General features: G+C 59.3%; 1 protein-coding gene across 4 annotated transcripts in view; it reads left to right on the top strand.

Moving 5' to 3' along the window:
* KCNAB2 (potassium voltage-gated channel subfamily A regulatory beta subunit 2) overlaps positions 1-18,532 on the top strand; it is a 97,174-nt gene that overhangs the window by 6,489 nt on the left and 72,153 nt on the right. The window contains exon 1 of one of the 4 annotated variants that reach the window (XM_033844234.2): positions 16,746-16,938. The exons of 2 other annotated variants lie outside the window; for them this stretch is intronic. The gene's annotated coding sequence lies outside the window, so the exon portion shown is untranslated. Of the gene's footprint in view, positions 1-16,745; positions 16,939-18,312; positions 18,409-18,532 lie in introns of those variants that run through there. One more of the 4 variants, XM_033844249.1, reaches the window with a different exon arrangement.

Genomic DNA, 18,532 nt, shown 5'->3' with positions numbered 1-18,532 from the left:
GCAGGTGGGTGGGAAGAAAAGTCAGTTTTCTGGTTAACCGGGTCCATCGGCCGCCTCCTCAGTCTCCATGGTGCGTGATTCTGTGTCCTGCCCTTATGGGGACACTTCTGGGGTCCCCTGTGAACTGCGGGGCTCATCCTTCCAGCTTCATGGGCGGCTCTGCATATGATGCAGCTGCAGAGGATAAGAATGCGGAGACTGCAGTGGCCCCAGTGGTGCCAGGCAGTCCTGAGCCCCGGGGCACACATCGGAGTCCCAGGGGGCAGTGCCTGAAAACAGCCCCTGTGGGTCCTGGTGCAGCTCAGCAGCCACTGGCCCAGGGTTCCAAGTCCACGCTTTGAGAAACACTCCCCAGTCTGTCATAAACTTTCCCATTTCCACTTCGTAAAGCAGCACCCAAGGAAACACGCCTTGATCGTTGGAAGCTCTGATGAGCAAGCCTTCCTGGGGCTTCTTCAACACTGTGGAACGTAGGAAGCCCCTGTGCTACTGGGCGACCTGCTACGCTTTTGTCAGCTTCGGATCCCAAATCGAGCTTTAATCCTGCGGGGGGTGGGGAGATGCTGGTGTTAGTGGTGCCCCAGTGCTCCTGGAATGAGCTTTGGTCAGGATGCTGACTCTCTGAGCACCTGCCCCGTGTGACGGAAGTGGGCATCCCTCCCGGGAACCAGCCTGTCACTTGGGACTGAACCTGTGGCATCTCCCCTCCCCCTCTCGCGAGCCCCCACCTCTGCTCAGTGGCTCCCTCACCCCCCTGGGGAGCGTTGCCTTTGCCTCTCACTGAGGAGAAGGTTTTTTGTCACCCAGCTTAGGCTGCCCGGAGCCATCACTGTCCCTTTGCTCTTGCCAAGATCATGGGATGCCCGGAATAGGGATTGCAAATCCCAGCAAAACATCGCTCCCTTTCTGTAGGGGCACAGGCGCTGGGGACGCCTCCCTGCTTATACCTGCCCACGTCCTGCCCAGGACACATCAGAGGCTCCAGGGATGCTACTGGGAATGCTGCCATACTCCCTCCTCATCCCGAAGGATGGGTTTGGGAAAGGCCTCTGACGGCTCGTGGGACAGCTCCTATGGGTAAATGTGGACCCACGTCCTAAATAAAGAGCCTGTTCAGATGAGACTCATCGGCTGCCCTGGGCCTGATGTCGCAACTCGAGGGACGGTGGTTGATTGTAGGAGCGACCCTGCTCCTGCTCTGGCTTTGTGCAGGTGTGGCCATGCTGCACGTCACCCCTTCCTTCACTGACCCGAGAAGCAGGGGGGTAGACGAGGCCACTGCCCTCAGGGCCCACAGTCGGTGGGGGAGGAGACACGGGCTCCAGCCCACGGAGGTGCCACTCGGGCGAAAACGGAATTGTCTGCAGGCCCAGCAGGCAGGACGGGGCAGTGTGCATCCCACGTGGTCGGGAAGGGAGGAAGCGGGGCTGGAGCCGGTGTGGCTCTGTGTTGGGTGACAGAGGGAGAAGGGACAGGGCGGTCTTCTGGGCAGGAAGAGCTGTGCCAGAAGGTGAGAGATGGCCTGGGGTATTGGGGGGACCTCAGGAGAGGGACGCTGGGCTAAGTGAGGAGAGATCTCAGGGGCTGCTCATCTTTAGAAGAAAGATGTATCCTGACCAGGACACAGGAGGGTGTAAACGGGGAGGCATCCCCTGCTGCTGGGAGTCAGAGCACCTGTGTCCGTGCAGAAAGGGGACGATGTTGTGTTGGAATTTGCAATCCCACCTCCTTGGCAGGAGCAAAGGGACAGATGAGGCTCCTCTGTGGGGCTAAGCTGGGTCACGCATCCAGAACGGGGGAAAGGAAGCTGCCCAGGTCCCTCAAGGCCCCCAGCCCTGTCCCGTGCCCGTGGTTCCCTCGGGAGCCCTGAGCTGCTCCAGCTACCGTGATTACCACAGCTCCCCCTAAAACACACACGGAGCCTGTGTGCCCAGCTGGGCCCTCACTCTCTGCCTCACCCAGGGCTGGAAGGTTCTGACAAAGCCCACTGGGGTACCACTGGGAGGGATGCGGAGGACAGGGTTTCTCCCCACCCTCCCCCAGCCTGGTAACCATGGTAACCGTGGGGAACTGCTGGAGGCTCCCAGCCACCTGCTGGGAGGCCCTGGTGAGGACCCATGGTACAGCCACGTGGGCCCCTGGGTAGCAGCCTTTGCGGACAGCAGGCGAGGCGGCAGCAGGTGCAGCCCCAAACAGTCACCCAAAGCTCTGAAAACAAAAAGGGCCCCAGTTCAGGGGGAGAGGGCACAGCTCAGGGGACCCTTCCCCAATCCCTTGGGGGGACGAGAGGACACTTGCTCCCAGGTTCAGGCAGAACCCCTGGTCTCTATAGCAGCCCCCAAGCCAGCGGGCATTTGAAGTACTACGGGGCTTTATTTCATTCATTACTGTGGGGCTGGGGCCCCTGGGCGCCTCCAGCCAACAGTCCTCAGGAAAGTCCCTTCAGGCTTCTTACTCTTTGACGCATGTGGTCCAGCCTGTCTTGAGGAGAGGGAAACTGGGGCTCGGGGAGGAATCATACTTGCTGGCAGCTTGGGGCCACCACGCAGCTCTCTGACTGCCAGCCTGTGTTCACCCCCTGAGCAGCCCTCACCAACATCCTGTAGGTCTCTCTGAGCAACACTCCAGGATGGTCTTTGCTGCTGACATCCGGTCCCTCCTAGAGCGTGTGCCCCATAAGGACGGGGTGCGTCTGTCCCGTCACCTCTGTACCCCCAGCTCAGCCCTTGGGCAGGTGCGTGGCAGAAGCAGCCTCTCAGCAACGATCAGGAACGGTGGACTCTCCCAGAAGGTAGAACAGGGTAGGAAACAGCTCGTGTAAGGCCCACCCACCCCGGCAAGCTGGAGCCGCCCTCTGCGGAGCTGGGAACGGATGGCGCACCCTGGCCGACAGGCTAGTGGCTACCACCTGACTCGGGATGATCAGAGAAGGGAAACCCCTGGGCAAGAACCAAACCTTGTGCCACATCCTCCCTGGGACCTCCTCCGTACATCAGACCATTTTCGGGGTGCTCCCGCATCCCCCAACCCAGGCCTCCCCACTTCCTAAGCCAGACGGCCCATGCTTGGTCCTCTGGAGGGATGCTCATTTCCCTGTACATGTGGGTGAATACTGCTGGTGCAGAGGCAGGACCACTAGGCCTGTCACCCTCCCTTTAGGCCCGAGGAACACTAGCCTGACCCAGGCTGATTTCCCCAACTTCCAAGAGCCCACGGTCCTTTGAGCCAGCGCTTCGCAAGCGTCGGACGGCTGCCCTTGCCCCCCATCCCCTCACAGCATTGATGTCAAGGGCTCGGAGCTGTGAAGAGGTGATGTTACCGTCCTGGCAATCCTCCACTCATCCTTTCTGTGTGAGGCTCCACTCCAGGACTGAAGTCCTAGCACCGGCCCTGGTGCTGCCTGCAGGCAGGACAGGTCTCCCGCCTCCCCTTCGGTCCACTCGTCCAGCCCAGGAACCTTCAGAGGCCCTGCTTGGAGGAGCTACCTGGTGAGCTTTGGATCCTTGAGCTGAAGCCGTGGGACCAAGCCTGGGCTCCCTGGAAGCAGGCAGTGGCCGTCCCCACCGTGGGCTCCCTTATTCCATCTCCCCCAGGCTGGCCACCCCACTGACAGATTCTCCGCAAAGTATCTTATCCCCAGGGCACAATCCTGCCACACTCTGAACAACAGGCAATGCCCCAGGGAGGGCAGAGCAGCCGTGGCCTCTGCGGCCTGGCACCCAGCCAAAGATGGCAGTCAGCGAGGATGCACCCCTGCAGCTGAGGGCAAGACACAGCCCGGTGCTCAGAGCCTGTGTGCTGAGGCAGCTCCGGTGCGGGGGCGGGCATCGTAGGCTGGCGGCCACAGGCTCCCAGCCACCTGGCATCTGGACAGATGGGCTGTGTCCTGCAGCCCGGCAGCCTCCCCGAACAGACTGCGTGCTCAGTGCCCAGCAGCCACGTTCATGTGTTTATAGCAGAGCCACTTAATTATGCGAAGTTAATTCCTTCTAACTGCAGAAGCCGTCCCAGGGCATCCAGATTGAGTGGTCCCAAGCGGCAGGCAGAGGAGGCCATGGTCCTGTGAGCAGGTTTCCATGGGAGCAGGGGACCTCCAGGAAGGAGGCTGGACGGCTGAAAGCCTTTGCCCCACAGCAGGAAGGAGGCAGGCGGTTCATATGATGCTGGTGGTGGTGGTGATGCTGGTGGTGGTGGTGATGGTGATGGTGATGGTGGTGATGATGAGGGCAACGATCATGCTGGTCATGGCAACAGTGATGACGTTGATGGCGGGTGTGAGGAGGGGTAGGATAACTGCTGTCCTATCATTATTTGTATCAGCAGCCGCCATTGGTCTGGGATCTGCTCTGTCAGGCTCTTGCTTAAACCTTACAAGCATTTACTCTTAACCCTCCAGCCACCCCAGGAGTAGGTGCTTCGTGGGTGAGAACAGCTTCCATGCTTGACCTCAGGTCACACAGCCAGCAGAGGACCCTGGGCCCCATGTCGCCTTGTTAACGGGGTGGATGCTCACACTTGGCCTCGCCCCTGGGCTGGGGTCGCCAGGATTCCTGGTAAGAGGAAACCGCATAAAGGTCCGGCCCAGCCCTCAGCTCAGTGCTGGCAGAGCCCCGCTGGATCCTTTCTTTCCCTGCCTCATTTACACAGACCCTCCCACCAGAAGGGGGTCGCTGAGTCTGAGGCAGGAAGAGTGCGGTTGGGAGGCGGGACCCCTCCCCACTCTCCTGTATGCTTTCCCCTCCCGCCTGCAGAATCGTGGGACTCCCCTCTTCCCTGACTCACATCACTGCCGGAGACTTTCCCAAACAGGGAGACGTCACTGCGAGTGACCGAGTTATAGCCTATTGTTTTCCCCGAAATTCACTGAAACATGATCTCCTTTGGAATTTAGCATCTTTTCACTCTTCCCAATAATGCTGTCTTGAACACGGGTGGGCCTCTAAGTTTATTTCCTCTCTTGGACGGTTAGGTTACATTATATAAGTAGGATTTCTGGATCCCAAGCTATGGATCTATTGCCCAATTACTTTCCCAAAAGATTGTGCCACGCATCCCCGAAGCAGCAACGTCTCACTGGAGTATCTTCTTCGCAACCTCACCTGCAATGAGTACTTTCATTTAAAAACGCATTTTTTTTCCTGTTAATTATATGATTGCAAAGGCACAGTGCCTGATGGCTTTCTTTTGCATCTCTTTTAATTCAGCAGAGCCTTTAATGGATGAGGTGGAATAAAGCTGGCTTTCCAATCGCTAGCGTAGTGCTGCATGGGCAAGATATTAATCTTTCATGCCTCTGTCGTGTGGTACCAGCAGCGTGATCCGCTTTGAAATCATTTGTTATTTATTCTTACAGTCCCCTGGGGAGTGGGGAGGGCCCCAGGAGCCTGTTCACAAATGCTAATGCAACGAGGGCTGCAGAAATTTCCCTGCAAACTGCCGCTCCCCTCAAGGTGTGGAACTGAACCAGGGCTGGGGACACAGGCCCCCCCCAGCAAAGGGGGACACATCACCCCAGTCTCTGCCTCCATCACGATGCCTCCTTCCCTGCATCTGTGTCTTTTCCTCTTTTAGGGAAACCTGTCATTGGATGTAGGGTCCACCCCGATCCAGGATGACCCGACCTTAATTACATCTGCAAAGACCCTTTTGCCTCGTAAGGTCCTGTTCACTAATACCAGGGACCAGGACTCTGACATATGTTTGGGGTGCGGGGGGCACAATTTGAGCCACCACAGCAGGTTTCCGCCATTGATTCCCCACCACCACCCCCAGGGTCCCCTCCAGAAGCTCCTATGGCTTTCTTTCTGGTCTGCTGATTCTTCCCCCTTGGCAGGAACTGCATGTTGGGTGTTACTGGCTAAGGGGTAAGAGTGGGAGTATGGGGTGTGGACCTGGGGTCGAGCTGGGTCGAGTCGGACCCCCTCTCTGGAAAGCCAGCAGTTACACCCGGAGCCGGGGCCCACAGTGAGGAGTGGGGTCCAGTATGGGGTCACCCCGGCCATACCTGCCAGCGTACTTAGAGGGCAGAGCCCCCTTCCTGGCCTCAGAGTGGTGGGCCCAGCAGCCTGGGGAGGCTTCATGGAGCTCACCTGTGGGTGAGCAGGTGAGACAGCGCGGCGTGTCCCATCGAGGGCAGGTGGGAGGTGCTCAGATAGGACCCCGTTTTCAGGATGCCAGCCTGTGCCTCCCCCGGGGAGGGACGGGCTTGTGCTACAGCCTTTAGGTCTGTCGCTCAACTTCTTCTAAGGGTCACCGCTGAAATGCCCGTAAAGCCCAGGGGTCCCGCACCACCGTGTACGCGATCACGCGGCGTTTGGGGGATCAGCTGCAGACAGTCAGCCTTGTGCTGTGCCAGGCGCTGTGCCGTCTACAGGGGAGGGGCCTGGCTGGACACGGTGACCAGAGGCCCCTGCACGGGGCTGGCCAGAAGTAGGTGGCCCCCGTGCCCATGGCCCACCACCAGCCCCCCAGTGTTACTGCAGAAACTCGTAGCAGCGGGCAAGATGGGAACACCCAGGCTCCCCAGGTCCTCCCTGCCCGGCACCCTGCTTGGAGGGCCCCTCGGGGTGTGGCCTGTCCAAGGCTCCAGAGAGGAAGAGACCCCACCAGCCCTGGGGGAGGGCCGAGTGTCCAGGGACTGCTTGGTGGCACAAGAGGGCGCCAACGTGTCCTCTTGGACTAGAGAGACGGGCTCTGAGGCTGCCTGTCTGGGGGACACCAGGGTGCCGGCCTCTCCCTCCTGCTCCCAGCCTGGGGGGTAAGCGGTTAAAACCCACCCCCCTGCCCGGGCCAAAGGAAGCAGCTTGGAGCTGCTCCCTCCATGTGCCATCTGCCGAGAGCTGGGCCGTCTCTGCTCCCTCCTGTGTCAGCTGCCGAGTCAGGCTTTGAATCGTCACGGGGTCACAGCCCTAATCCCTGGCAAGGGGTGCTTCTTCCTCCCCGCCCCCGCCCCCCAAACTCTGTGTTTTCTTCCCGCCGTGGCTCAGTTCAAAAGACCTCGGTCCGGCTCTGATAGGAGATGCGGCATTTCTCTGTCCCTCTTACTGCGGATGCCCGCCAAGGAGTGGGGAAAACCAGGACCACTTAAGGGGGAGGGGAAGCGCGTGCTCGAACCTCCCCCTCCCCTCCCCCTCCCGCAGTCCCTCGGCTCATTGGTTATCACGCTCAGAGGCGGATGCAGAGGTTCTGTCTCTGACGCCCCAGCCAGGTACTCGCGGCACTGCAGCCGCGGCCAAGGGGCTGGAGATGCCGCAGGCATGCTGACCGCAGGGTGTCCGGGACTCAGTGCCGCCCGTGGGTGCTGCCTGGAGTCCTCTGGGATTGCACGACCGCCCCCCAGGGAGCTGGTGAGTGTGGGGGGCCGGGAGCCGCTGCCTCACCCGGACCCCCTCACCGGCGCCAGTGGGGAGGGAATCCTAGAGGTGGGCCATTAAGACCTGCAGCTTGTCTTCTATTTGGCGTGAAGGACAGGGCTTGGGTTTCGTAAGGGAAAGGCCCTCACGGGCAGTCAGCCGAGTCCCGATCCTGCAGCAGGAAGCCCCCCTTGTCCCCCTGACACTGGTCAGCACTGGGGACAGGTCGCTCTGGTTCCGCTGTTCTTTATCTTTAAGAACCTCTCCCCTCTGAGGGACAAGGTCCAGATACCAGAACAGGCGAGAAACGCCCTCGGCGTGAAAAGAGAGCTGGGGCTGTGGAGTGTGGGCGACACAGCTCCGTCCCACGGCACACCCCCAGCCAGTTCTCACGCTGTGTGTGGCCCCCTGACCCTCAGCCTCCACAGAGGGGCTGGTGCACGTGGGGCATTCAGGCCTGGGGCGCTGGGTGAGGAGATGCCTGTTGCCTTGATGGGGGCCCGGCTCCTCCCAGGGAGACAGCCCCGCCCATGGCTCTGGGAGCATCCACTGAGGCAGGAAGTGGGCACAGCCAGGCCCCAGAGGGAGGAAAAGCACCCCTGGGTGCGCTTCATCCAAGGGGAGGGAGGGGCGGGCACAGCCCCTCAGCCTACCCCAAAGGTATGGGACACACTCTCTGAGTCGTGTCTGAGATGTGCTCTGGCTGGACGTTTGGGTCGCCCAGATGGCTCTCAAGTCCTTCTAGCCACCACCCCCCGTACCCGGGGGGGGATCCTGGGTCCTTCATCTTCACCTGCTCTGTGGAGCATCTGCTTTTCGGAGCAGCGGGAGGCTCCCCGGGGCTGGCCTGCAACCACCTGGCACGCGGGCCGTGAGCTTGCAAGTCCTCCCACACATGGGAAGCTCCGGCCACCCTTCTGGCCTGACCTGGGGCGGAGCTTCCAGCCTGAGGGAGGAGAGGCCTTCCCCAGCATCTCCTGGGGAACACGAGCGGCCGCAGACCTCGGGCTGCTTGGCCGATGGGTAGAGTGGGCCTGTGTGTGCGTGCGTGCGTGTGCGTGCATGTATGCACACCTGTGGGCTGTGTGCGTGTGCGTGCATACACACACCCCCTTTCCGAGGCACGTCCGCCCACCCAGACCCTCATCAGAGCTGCTCTCCGGGGCTGGCCTGGAACGCTACATCCTGCCAGGGTTCTGGTCTCTCCCTAGATTCTCTTGATAAACTTCCTGTAATTGGAGGAACTCTGACATGCTTTCACAAAAGGGGAGGAAAATTAGTTTTAAAGAAAAGAAAGAACTGCATGACCACCTGGAACTCACTTTTGCCCTGTGGTTCTGCGGTGGAGCCTACATGCCTTCTCCTGGGATTTCTGGGGAGGAGACTCTGAGGCTGTGGGTTTCAGGAAGCACTCCCCCTCCTGCACTCAGATGCTTCTGTCTCTCTATCTCTGTCTGTCTGTCTCTCTGTCTTTGGCAAGTATTTCCACACTCCAGTCCTTGGCCTTTCATCTGATGCTCTGAGTCATATGTGCACACAGCCAGACGTGTTTCAGAGTTTGCATTTCTCTTTCAGCTGGTTAAACTTTTTTCTTAAATAAGCTTATTTTGAAATGAAACTTGCCATTCCTGCAAGTAAGGGAAAGCCAGCATTACTTGTCATAATTCAAAGATAGCTGGAAAAATAAGTAGATAAATATTAGATTCGAGAACTATCTCAGGTGTGACCAGGACACACAGACTTTGAAAATCCCTGTCTTGGGGATTCCAGAATGAGCCACCGGCTTGTTTTCTGGGAATTGGAGGGTGTTTTGCCTGCCCCTCCCCCTCCGATCATCCCCATTCCCCTGTTCACAGGTGGAATGCCTGGTCCAGGGTTATTCACGTTCTGAGGGCAAATTGACGAGTCCTTCCTCGTCCCTGCTCCGGTGAATAAAAGAGGTAGAAAAGCCGGGGTGGGGTGGGGGACCTCAGCCCCATGTGTCCCCCAGTTGGATTTAGGCAAGAGGGGGAGGTTTTACTGGGGATGAGGGTGCCCAGAGGCTGGGCTGGCATTCGAGTGTCAAAGATTTAAACCAGAAAGCGGCAGGGAGCATTCTTCTCCAGAAATCATCATGGGAGCCTGGGACAAAATGGCATGAGGGGGCGTTAAGAGTGTTGGCTTTGGAGTCGAGTAGACCTGCCCCAGCTCTTTGCTTCTTAGGGCTTTAGCGGAGTAGTTCAGAAGATTCGGACGGTAGAGGTGTTAGTCATGGAACGTGCCGACACCCTCCCCGCTATTGCCGCCCCGGGGGTAACCACTGCAAATAGTGTGGGGTGACCCGTGCAGGACGGGGAAGCAACCACTGCATTAGTCCCTGAGGTTGGTGACGTCCCCAGCGGATGGGGAGACACGGCACCCGCCCCAGGGTGGGGCACAGAAGGAGCAAGGGCAGGGGCTGCCACAGGTACAGGAGCATGAGGGAACGAGGCAGACAGGCGTGCCCGAGGCCAGGTGTGTGGGAAAAGAGGCAGGCAGGCGTGCGGGAAGCAGCCTGTAAAAGTAGTCAGGCCTGGCTGGGAATGGTTCTGCAGACCAAGCCCAGGTACTGGGCCTGAGGCTGAAGGCCTTGGGCAGCCAGTGAAGGCGTGGCCTGATGGATCTGCGGTGGAGAAAGAGGAATGGGACTCTGGTGACAGGTGGTCGACCCGAGGCTGGCAGTGGAGATGGGCAGGAGAGGGAGTGTTCCAGGGGCAGCTATGTGGATGCGGCCAACAGAGTCTGAAACTGGGGCTCAGGCTGGGGGTGCTGATGGTGCAGCCGTGGGGCTCGTGGGCATGGAGGTGAGAACTGAAGCTCAGAGGGTCGTTCGGGGGGGAAGACTCCAAAGCAGCAGCGCTTGGGGGAAGAAGAGCCAGCCTGGGGTGAAGGTGGAGGGCATGATAGAAGTGGAGGTTGTGGAGGTGCTAGAGATAGTAGAAGTGATGGAGGTGAAGGTCATGGAGGTGAAGGTCATGGAGATGGTAAAGGTGGTGTGTGAGTGTATGTGCATGTTCACACATGCATGTACACGTGCTCTCTGCCCGTGCACACATGCCCTTGAGATGCCTGGCTCTGTCCTTGTGTTATGAACCAGGGATCATCCTGGTTGGGGACTCCAGACCTGGTAGAGCCTGTCAGTCCAGTGATGGCCTGAGATCCTGACCTGGGCCTCTGCGAACTGCACCCTCCCACCGTGAAACCCCGTGGAGGAGGTGCTGAGCTGCAGGAAGGAGCACGCGAGCCATGCAGAGCAGGCGTGACTTGCCTGCGTGCGTTCAGCAATCGCCCCGTCCCGGCACGAGGGATTCCGCAGGGAATGAGACCAACCCAGTGGCTGCCCTCTGAGCTCACCATCTGGTCAGGGGGACAGCCGGGTGGAGTCACCACAGGTTGGGATACAAGCTCTGCAGGAAATGCACGTGCTGCTGTGATGGACAGGACATTGGAGAGGGCTTTCCAGAACGACCTCTCTGGAGAAGTGACATCTGAGCAGGGACACAAAGGAAGAGCGTCCCGGGCAGAGGGACGGCACCTGCCAGGGCTCTGTGGCAGGAGAGAGGGGAGGAGCCCGGAGGAAAACCCCAGCCCCCCACGTGGGTGTCCCACAGGCCCCTCGGACTGGACGCAGCGCCACCAGGCTCCAGGCTCCCCCAACCTGCTGCACCCACCACTTCCCCCATGTCAGGAGCTGGGGGGGTCACCCTGCTCCCCTGTCTTCCCCCAGCACCCCACATCCACCCGCCAGCCGGCCTTTGGTCTCCACCTCCCGGCTCCAGCAGCTGCCAGCCCACCCTGGCCCAGGCCTCCCCGGCTCGCACCTGCATCGTTGCTGGTCTCTTAAGGAGACGCCCCCCTGCCTTTGCCCACCCCCCATCCCAGCCACTCTCATCCTGGAGAGCACGGTTGTCTCACCCCTGTTGGGAGGAGGCCTTTGGTTGTTCCCTCTCTGCCCGTGGCAGCACAGGGCTGTGGTTCAGAGGAGGGACTCTCAGGGCTGCGCGGGGGCATGGCCAGGCCAACGGAACCGCTCTGAGCCTCCGTTTCCCCAGCCATCACCAGTGGTTGGTAATAAGCAGTACCAACTTCACAGGGTATGGGATGAAGGCTAAGCGAGTGAGTGCACGTGAAAGCCTTTATCCCAGCACATCACACCTCTGCACTCAGTCACCAGCAGCTTGGACTGGTCCCCACCCAGGGATGAGGCCAGAGATGCTGCTCAGGTGGGTGTCTGGTGCCTCGTCCCTCCCTGCCACTCAGAGGGCACTCAGATGTCCTGGACCCCCAGCCATTGAAAGCCCAGTGTCATTGCAGGACCCTGAAGGCCCAGTGTCTCCCCAGGACTGATGGGTCACCGTGTCCAGGAGGGTAAGGCAAGGCTGTGGGCCGCAGCCTGAGGCCAGGCGGCCCACCTTGGACGGGGCTTTCCAGGTGCTGCGCTGAGGCCCCACGAGCTGGGTTTAAAAATACTATGCTTATTTCATCTCAGTGCAGGAGCAAGAAAGAGAACATACAGTCTGTATGTGCAACTCGTATCAAAAATAAATGAGACGGAACGAGTAACCAAAAATAGTATGGCGTCAGCGGCGGCAGGCAGCCTGCGACCGTGGCCAGCTGTCCCCAGCGAGCGGCTGGGAGGGCGGCTTTACATGTTTACTAGGAGCAGATTAATCAGGCCTGCGGTCCGATAAGTCAGAATGACTAGCAGGTGAATGAGGATTCAGGGCACATGGGACCTCTGTGCCTTCTCCCTCCCAGCACCCCCGCTGAGCAACGGGGTCAGGGGCTCAGCCAGCAGGCAGCATGGGAGTCATCTTGGACCTGAGGGGGTCCCCTTCCTGACGGGAGTGTCCCCACGAAAGGACAGAGCAGAGCTGTGAGTGCTGTGGACATCATAAGGACCCACACTTTTGTCTTAATTTCAGTGGATGTCACCTTTTTTTAATGTCAGAGATCAAAGTTCTGCAAACTATGGCCTGAGGGCCAAGTCCAGCCCACGACCTGTTTTGCTCAACAGAGTTTTACTGGAACACAGCCACACCCTTTCATTCACAAATTGTCTGTGGCTGTTTGCACGTGGCAGAGACTCCCAAAGCCCACATATCCACCCCCGGCCCCTGGCTGCACCCACCAGAGGTTTGCGGTCCCCACCAGAGATACCTTTCATCAGGTGCTCCAGCATCCTAGGGAGGTATCCTATCCATCAAAGACATCTACCAGTGATGGGGGGGTTTGTCTGGTGGTGGTTTGGTTTGCTGGTGTTGATGCGGGGCTTTAGAGATTTTTTTAAGTAATAATAAGATTCCACAGTAACTAGCTTTCTCTTGTGCAGGCAACATCGTTGGGGCAGGCACGTTTGAGTCACGTGATTAACCTCAGACCCCCCGCAGGTTAACAGCCGCAGGAAACCCCCGGGCCCCACCTGCGGGCCACCCTCCCTGCTCTGTTCCCCAGACATCTGAGGGGGAAGAGCAGGTGGGACCTCGCTGGGCAGGATTAGAGAAGCCCTCTTGGGGGTCCCCTTTCCTGCGATGTCCTCAGGGCCACTCGGCTTCCATGAGTCACTGTGGAGCCCTTTGAAACCTCCACACCACTGGGAGAGAGAGGATCCTTGGGACGGACCACAGAGCCACGTTGTGGATTTGATTACGCTTTTGCACATGGCCTGTCTGGGACACTTGGAAAATTTGCATAACATGTCACCCGGGAGGTGTTCCCCAGGGAAAAAAAAAAAAGGAGCTTTTCAACCATGAAGGTTTGCATTTCTACGAAGGCTCCAGGAGACCCCTCACCCATGACGTGACCAGGGTGGGCACTGCAGGACTCGGAGCTGAGCGCCCACCAATGGTGAATCCCCCCAGAATGTGACGTGTGGCCCGTCCAGGCACCAGCGTTGACAAACACACCTCCTGCGTTTGCCTCCCCCCCTCCCCAAGCGAGGTTTTGAACGGGGCTGCAAAATGTTACAGATCACGCCGCCTTTGAAATGGGTCTGCTTCTGGCTATCAGTTATTAAACTGGATTACTGTCCAGTCCCCGGAGAGGAGGTTGTGATCTCATACGCTGAAAACTCTCAACGGAATCCCAGGGTTGGCTTGAAAGTCACCAAACCACGCAAGCTACACCTGAATGCAGGAGATGAACAGGATGACAGTGACCAAGAGTGCACATGGGGCCCAGGCAGAGTGCTCCGTGCAGTGACCTCACTTAACTGAGGCACCACTCGAAGAGAGGCAACGGCCGACACTTGGGCCCAGGAAACAGGTGTGGGCTCACGGGGGCAGAGGCGGGGTCCAGCAGCAGAGGTCTGTTGCTCCAGAGACTGTATGCCTGAAGCCCCTGTTGCTCCAGGACGGAGGTGAAGCCTAGAGGCCGCGGTAACTCCTAGAACAGGGATCCGCAAACCTTTTCTACAGAGGGTCAGAGAATAATTGTTTTAGCCTTTCAGGCAGTGCAGCCTCTATCCCAGCTCCTCAGTGCTGCCACGTGGCGTGAAAGCAGTCGTGGCCGATACGTGAATAAGTGTTCTGGCCCGAATGTTTGTGTCCCCCAAAATTCATATGTTGAAGCCCTAACTCCCAGTGGGATGCCGTTTGCCTTTGGGAGGTGATTGGGTTTAGATGAGGTCCTGAGGGTGGGGTCCCGGGATGGGTTGGTGCCTTTATAAGAAGAGGAAGAGACCAGAGCAAGCTCGTTCTGTGCCTGTGAGGACACGGGGAGAAGGTGGCCGTCCTCAAGCCAGGAAGAAGTGCTCACAGGCACTGAATCTGCCAGCACCTGGATCTCGGACTTCCACCCTCTAGAACTTTGAGAAAAATGTCTGTTATTGAAGTCCTCCCCCCCCCCATCTGTGGCGTTTGTTATGGAGGCCCAACAGTACATGAGCATGGCTCTGTACCAGTGAAGCAGTATTGATGACACTGAAATTTGAATTTTTTATAATTTTTACGTCCCGTGAAATATTCTTCTTTTGTTTTTCTTCCAACCACTTAAAAAACGTGAAAACCATCCTTAGTTCCCAGGCCGGGGAACAGAGGTGGGCCCTGTGGGTAGAAGTTACAAGGATGCTGATTTAAAATCAACATGAAAGGGCTTCCCTGGTGGCGCAGTGGTTGAGAGTCCGCCTGCCGATGCAGTGGACGCGGGTTCGAGCCCCGGTCCGGGAGGATCCCACATGCCCACATGGGATCCCTCATCCCACATGAGCGGCTGGGCCCGTGAGCCATGGCCACTGAGCCTGCGCGTCCGGAGCCTGTGCTCCGCAACGGGAGAGGCCACAACAGTGAGAGGCCCGCGTACCGCAAAAAAAAAAAAAAAAAAAAAAATCAACATGATAAAGGACATGTTTCATCACTTCGGTCATCCCCAGAGGCCTCACTTGCTTAGAGTTCCCCATGGGGGTTTTGCAGAGGGAGCTGTGTGTCTCTGGAGCCCTGGACCCCGCTCTCTGCTCCGCACACTGGGAGTGTCTAGGATGCACGAACCCAGTCCTCCGCCTACACTCCGGGACAGGTCCCGGCCCAAAGGAATGTGAGTTACCTTGAGGCAGATCTGTTCAGAACTTCCTCCGTAAGTTGTGGAAACAGCTAGAATCCCTATGAGGTCCGCACTTACCAGGAGGTAACTTTAAGTGGTCTCAAGACCAGCCTGGCATGCGATCGTGTTCTGTGGTCGAGCTGGGGGGACAGTACAAGACTACTTGCTGCGGGTCACCCCACACAGGCCTCTGAGGTACCACCTCCTGCCCCCGATCCAGCCTGAGAGACCTCCACCCGCACCACTCCTTCTGCTGAAAATGGAGACAGACTCCTCCATGAAGAACATTCCAGAAGATTCTGTCCCTTTCCACGAGGAAAGCAAAATTCCCTGGATGCCCCTCCCCCCACCCCAGGACCCTGCTGATAGACCGTGTCCCAGGCCACACTAGCTGGAAGATGATTCAGGAGGTGGGGCATGTGGGCGGCAGTTGGGCCACTCAGCAGCTCTGTCTGTCATGTTTATTGATCCAGCTTAAATCTATGGCTCAGATGCGTCCACGCAGAAGAGAAGCTGCCCCTCGTCCAAATGAAGTATCCCTAACTTCACAGCCCAGCATTTAGTGGTTGCCTGCCCTCCCAGTCCAAAGGAACTTCTTGAAAAAGCGTTGGCAGATACTTGAAGAAATACGATTTACTCTTAGGGGCCAGGAGTGAAGTGGCGATTTGAGACCTGACTCACGGTGACCAACAGCGCCAAGCAGCTCGCGAAGTTACAGGCATTAGTTTGAAATGTCCAACTTCTACCTGCTGCCTGGAGGTGTGTAAGAGCAGTGAGTTAAGTGTGCCTTGTGGACCCACAGGGTCTCCTCCGTGCTGGTGGGCAGCAGAGGGTACCTGTCCAGAGTCAGGCCCAAGGGGGCTCCAGGGCAGGTGGAGGAAAGAGTCCCAATCTGGAGCCAGACGTACCTGGTTCCCGTTCCAGCTCTGCCGCTGATGGGCCTGTGGCCTTGGGTGGCATTTAGTATTCATGGGCCTTGATTGCCGTGTATAAAAGTGCCCTCGTCTGAGAAGGTTAAAGACAGCAAGGGCTGTGTGCGGGGGGTCAGCCGTGGGGACTCTCCTCCCGACCCCCCCCCACAGGGCCTCTCTTTTTCCGTTGTCCCTTGGCTCTCCGGCCCCCTCCTGCTCACCCCCCGACAGCTGCTGTCTTCAATCACTTATGAGATGTTCCAGAGCGCCCCAAACTGTTTACTTCTCCCTTCTCTCTCCTCTTTCTTTTCCCCACCGCCCCATCTGTGTCTTAACCCCGCCGGGGGCCCACGGCGGCTACTCCCACTGCAGCCTCAGAGCCCCGTGCCCACCCCACTCCCTGGAACTGTGGGTAAAACCTCCTCCCCAGGGAGGAGGGAGCCCCCCCTCACCCATCCTCCCAGGCCCCCCCACCACCGCGTCATCTGCTTCCACCTGCTATGTCCCGGCGCGGTGGCGGGACTGGGAATGGGACATGAGTGAGGGACACAGCCCTGCCCCGGGCTCACCGTCCAGTTGGGGGCATCCTAGCAGTGCTCACCTCAGAGCACAGCTCTGGAATCGGCCCAGCCCTGGGTTCAAATCCTAGCCATAGGCCTGACCTCTGACTCTCAGGGTCATCATCGATGGAGTGGGGGGAGCAGCAGTAACCCCCCCAGGACTGGGGGGACAATCAAATGAGGGGACGTGGGTAAAAGGTGCGTAGCCCAGCCCGGGCACAGAGCCGGCGCCGATAAGCAGGAACTGTAACATCCCCAGAACTAGCTGGTGGCTGTGTGTCTGTCCCCTCCCCCTCCCGCAGAAAGGGCTCCCCCCACCCTGCCTGCCCAGGGCAGCTGCTGCACTGTCAGGAAGGCCGGGGTGTCTGGGGCCCTCCTCGGGGCACGCCTGCGACTAGAGGCCACACCCTGTCTCGCCGGGGCCCTGGCTAGCTGAGCGTCCCCCACGTTGTCGCTCGCTGCCACCGGCTTCCTGGTCGGCCCCGTGGTCCTGCGGTGTTCACCTTCCACCTCGTACACACCAGGATGGTCTTGTCTCTGGCTGTTCTGACCCAGGAGCAGGTACCCAGGGCGTTTCGGGGACCCTGCTTCCCAGGATGGGTTTTGTGCTTGAGGGGATGGGACCCCAGCTCCCTCTGCAGGGATTGGGTTCATCAGGCCAGCAGCACCCTAGGCCCTGTGCCCCCGCAGGACTGGCTGCAGCCACCCCTGTAGACGCCCTGCTGGACCCAGGCCGAGCCCACGTGGCTGGCTGGCACAGAGGCTGCAGGCGTCCTCCCTGAAGGGGACCGGCAGGCCTCCCGTGACCCAGTGACTGCTGGGTGGCGGGCGAGGGGGGCGCAGCAGGTGGCACTCAGAGGAGGCATCTGACACGGCTCTGCCTCCGGGGCTGCTGGCTTCTGCTTTCATCCCTGGGGCAAGGAGCTGCCCGGAGATCAAGAGTGCGGCAGGGCCACCTCCGTCCAGCCTGGGGAGTGAGGGCACAGCTGTCCAGCCTGGGGGGTGAGGGCACAGCTGTCCAGCCTTGGGGGGTGAGGGCACAGCTGTCAAGGGGCCCTAGCAGGCTCTGGTAGAGGTTCCTGCCCATCCGCTGTCTCCCGGGAGCCCCCAGCCTGGGTTCCCATCTCTGAGTGCAAAGTAGTTTCACAGGCGGAAGGAGTGAGGGTCCCCGCCTTGAAAACAAAGCGAGGACCTCCCTGGCGGTCCAATAGTTAAGACTGCGCACTTCCAATGGGGCACGAGGGAGAGGTGCATGTCTGATCCTTGGTTGGGGAGCTAAGATCCCGCATGCAAAGGGGAGGGTGGCCGAGGACCCCTTGAATCCCTTCCCCACCCTGCAGTTCTGTCTGGGAAGGGCGGCCCATGTTCACCACGTGGGTGGGTGGGGGGGCAGGGGGGCTCCCTGATGCCTAAGGGGCTCCCTCCCGGCCCGGAAAAGCCCAGCTTCTTGCTGCTTCCCTCCCCGACCTTGCTGTCCTCTCCACTCTGGGCCCCAGCAGGATACTGGTGCAGGCTGTGGTCACCGCGGGAGACCAGGGCGGCGCACGGGGAGGAGGCTGTGAGCTTCCCGGGCTGGGACAGGAGAGCTCTAACGTTTGCTGAATGAATGACCGCAGGGAAGCCTGTGGCCTGGGCCCCCGGGGAAGATTACGGAGATTCCGGAGCACGTGCGGGCTTCTGTTTCCCGCGTCTTGCCCTGACCCGCTGCAGCTCACGTGGTCTGTAGAGCACTGAGGCCCCTCTGGCCAGATTTCGGTGACCACACCCTTCCACCTGTGGTCACCGGGATGCAGATGGAGATGGGGGAGCCGTGGCCAGGGGACGAGGCCCCTCCACCCCGTGAGCCAAGCCTCCATTCCTCTCAGGGATGGGAGGTGGTTGTCCCCACGACTGGGGGCCTTCAGCTGCTGACCCCAGCAGGCCACCTCTCCCCCCGCCACCATCACCGTGCACAGCCCTGACGTAACCAGGAGCCACAGCGAGGCTTCCCCTCGATCGGAAGGCGCCCAGCCAGTAGGCGCCTCAGCCATGGTGAGGATCTTGGGGGGCTGTACCAGGGGAAAGGCCTTCCACCGTTGCTTTGGGAGAGCTGGGATTTGATTTTTTTTTTTGCTGTGGAATCAATTCAATTTGAGCCGTCCAGCCACGGCTCTGT

The sequence above is a fragment of the Tursiops truncatus genome, chromosome 1 (assembly GCF_011762595.2).
Source record: "Tursiops truncatus isolate mTurTru1 chromosome 1, mTurTru1.mat.Y, whole genome shotgun sequence".
Classification (NCBI taxonomy): domain Eukaryota; kingdom Metazoa; phylum Chordata; class Mammalia; order Artiodactyla; family Delphinidae; genus Tursiops; species Tursiops truncatus.
Note: the sequence above shows the minus strand (reverse complement) of the source record. Positions and strands in the feature narration are given on the sequence as shown.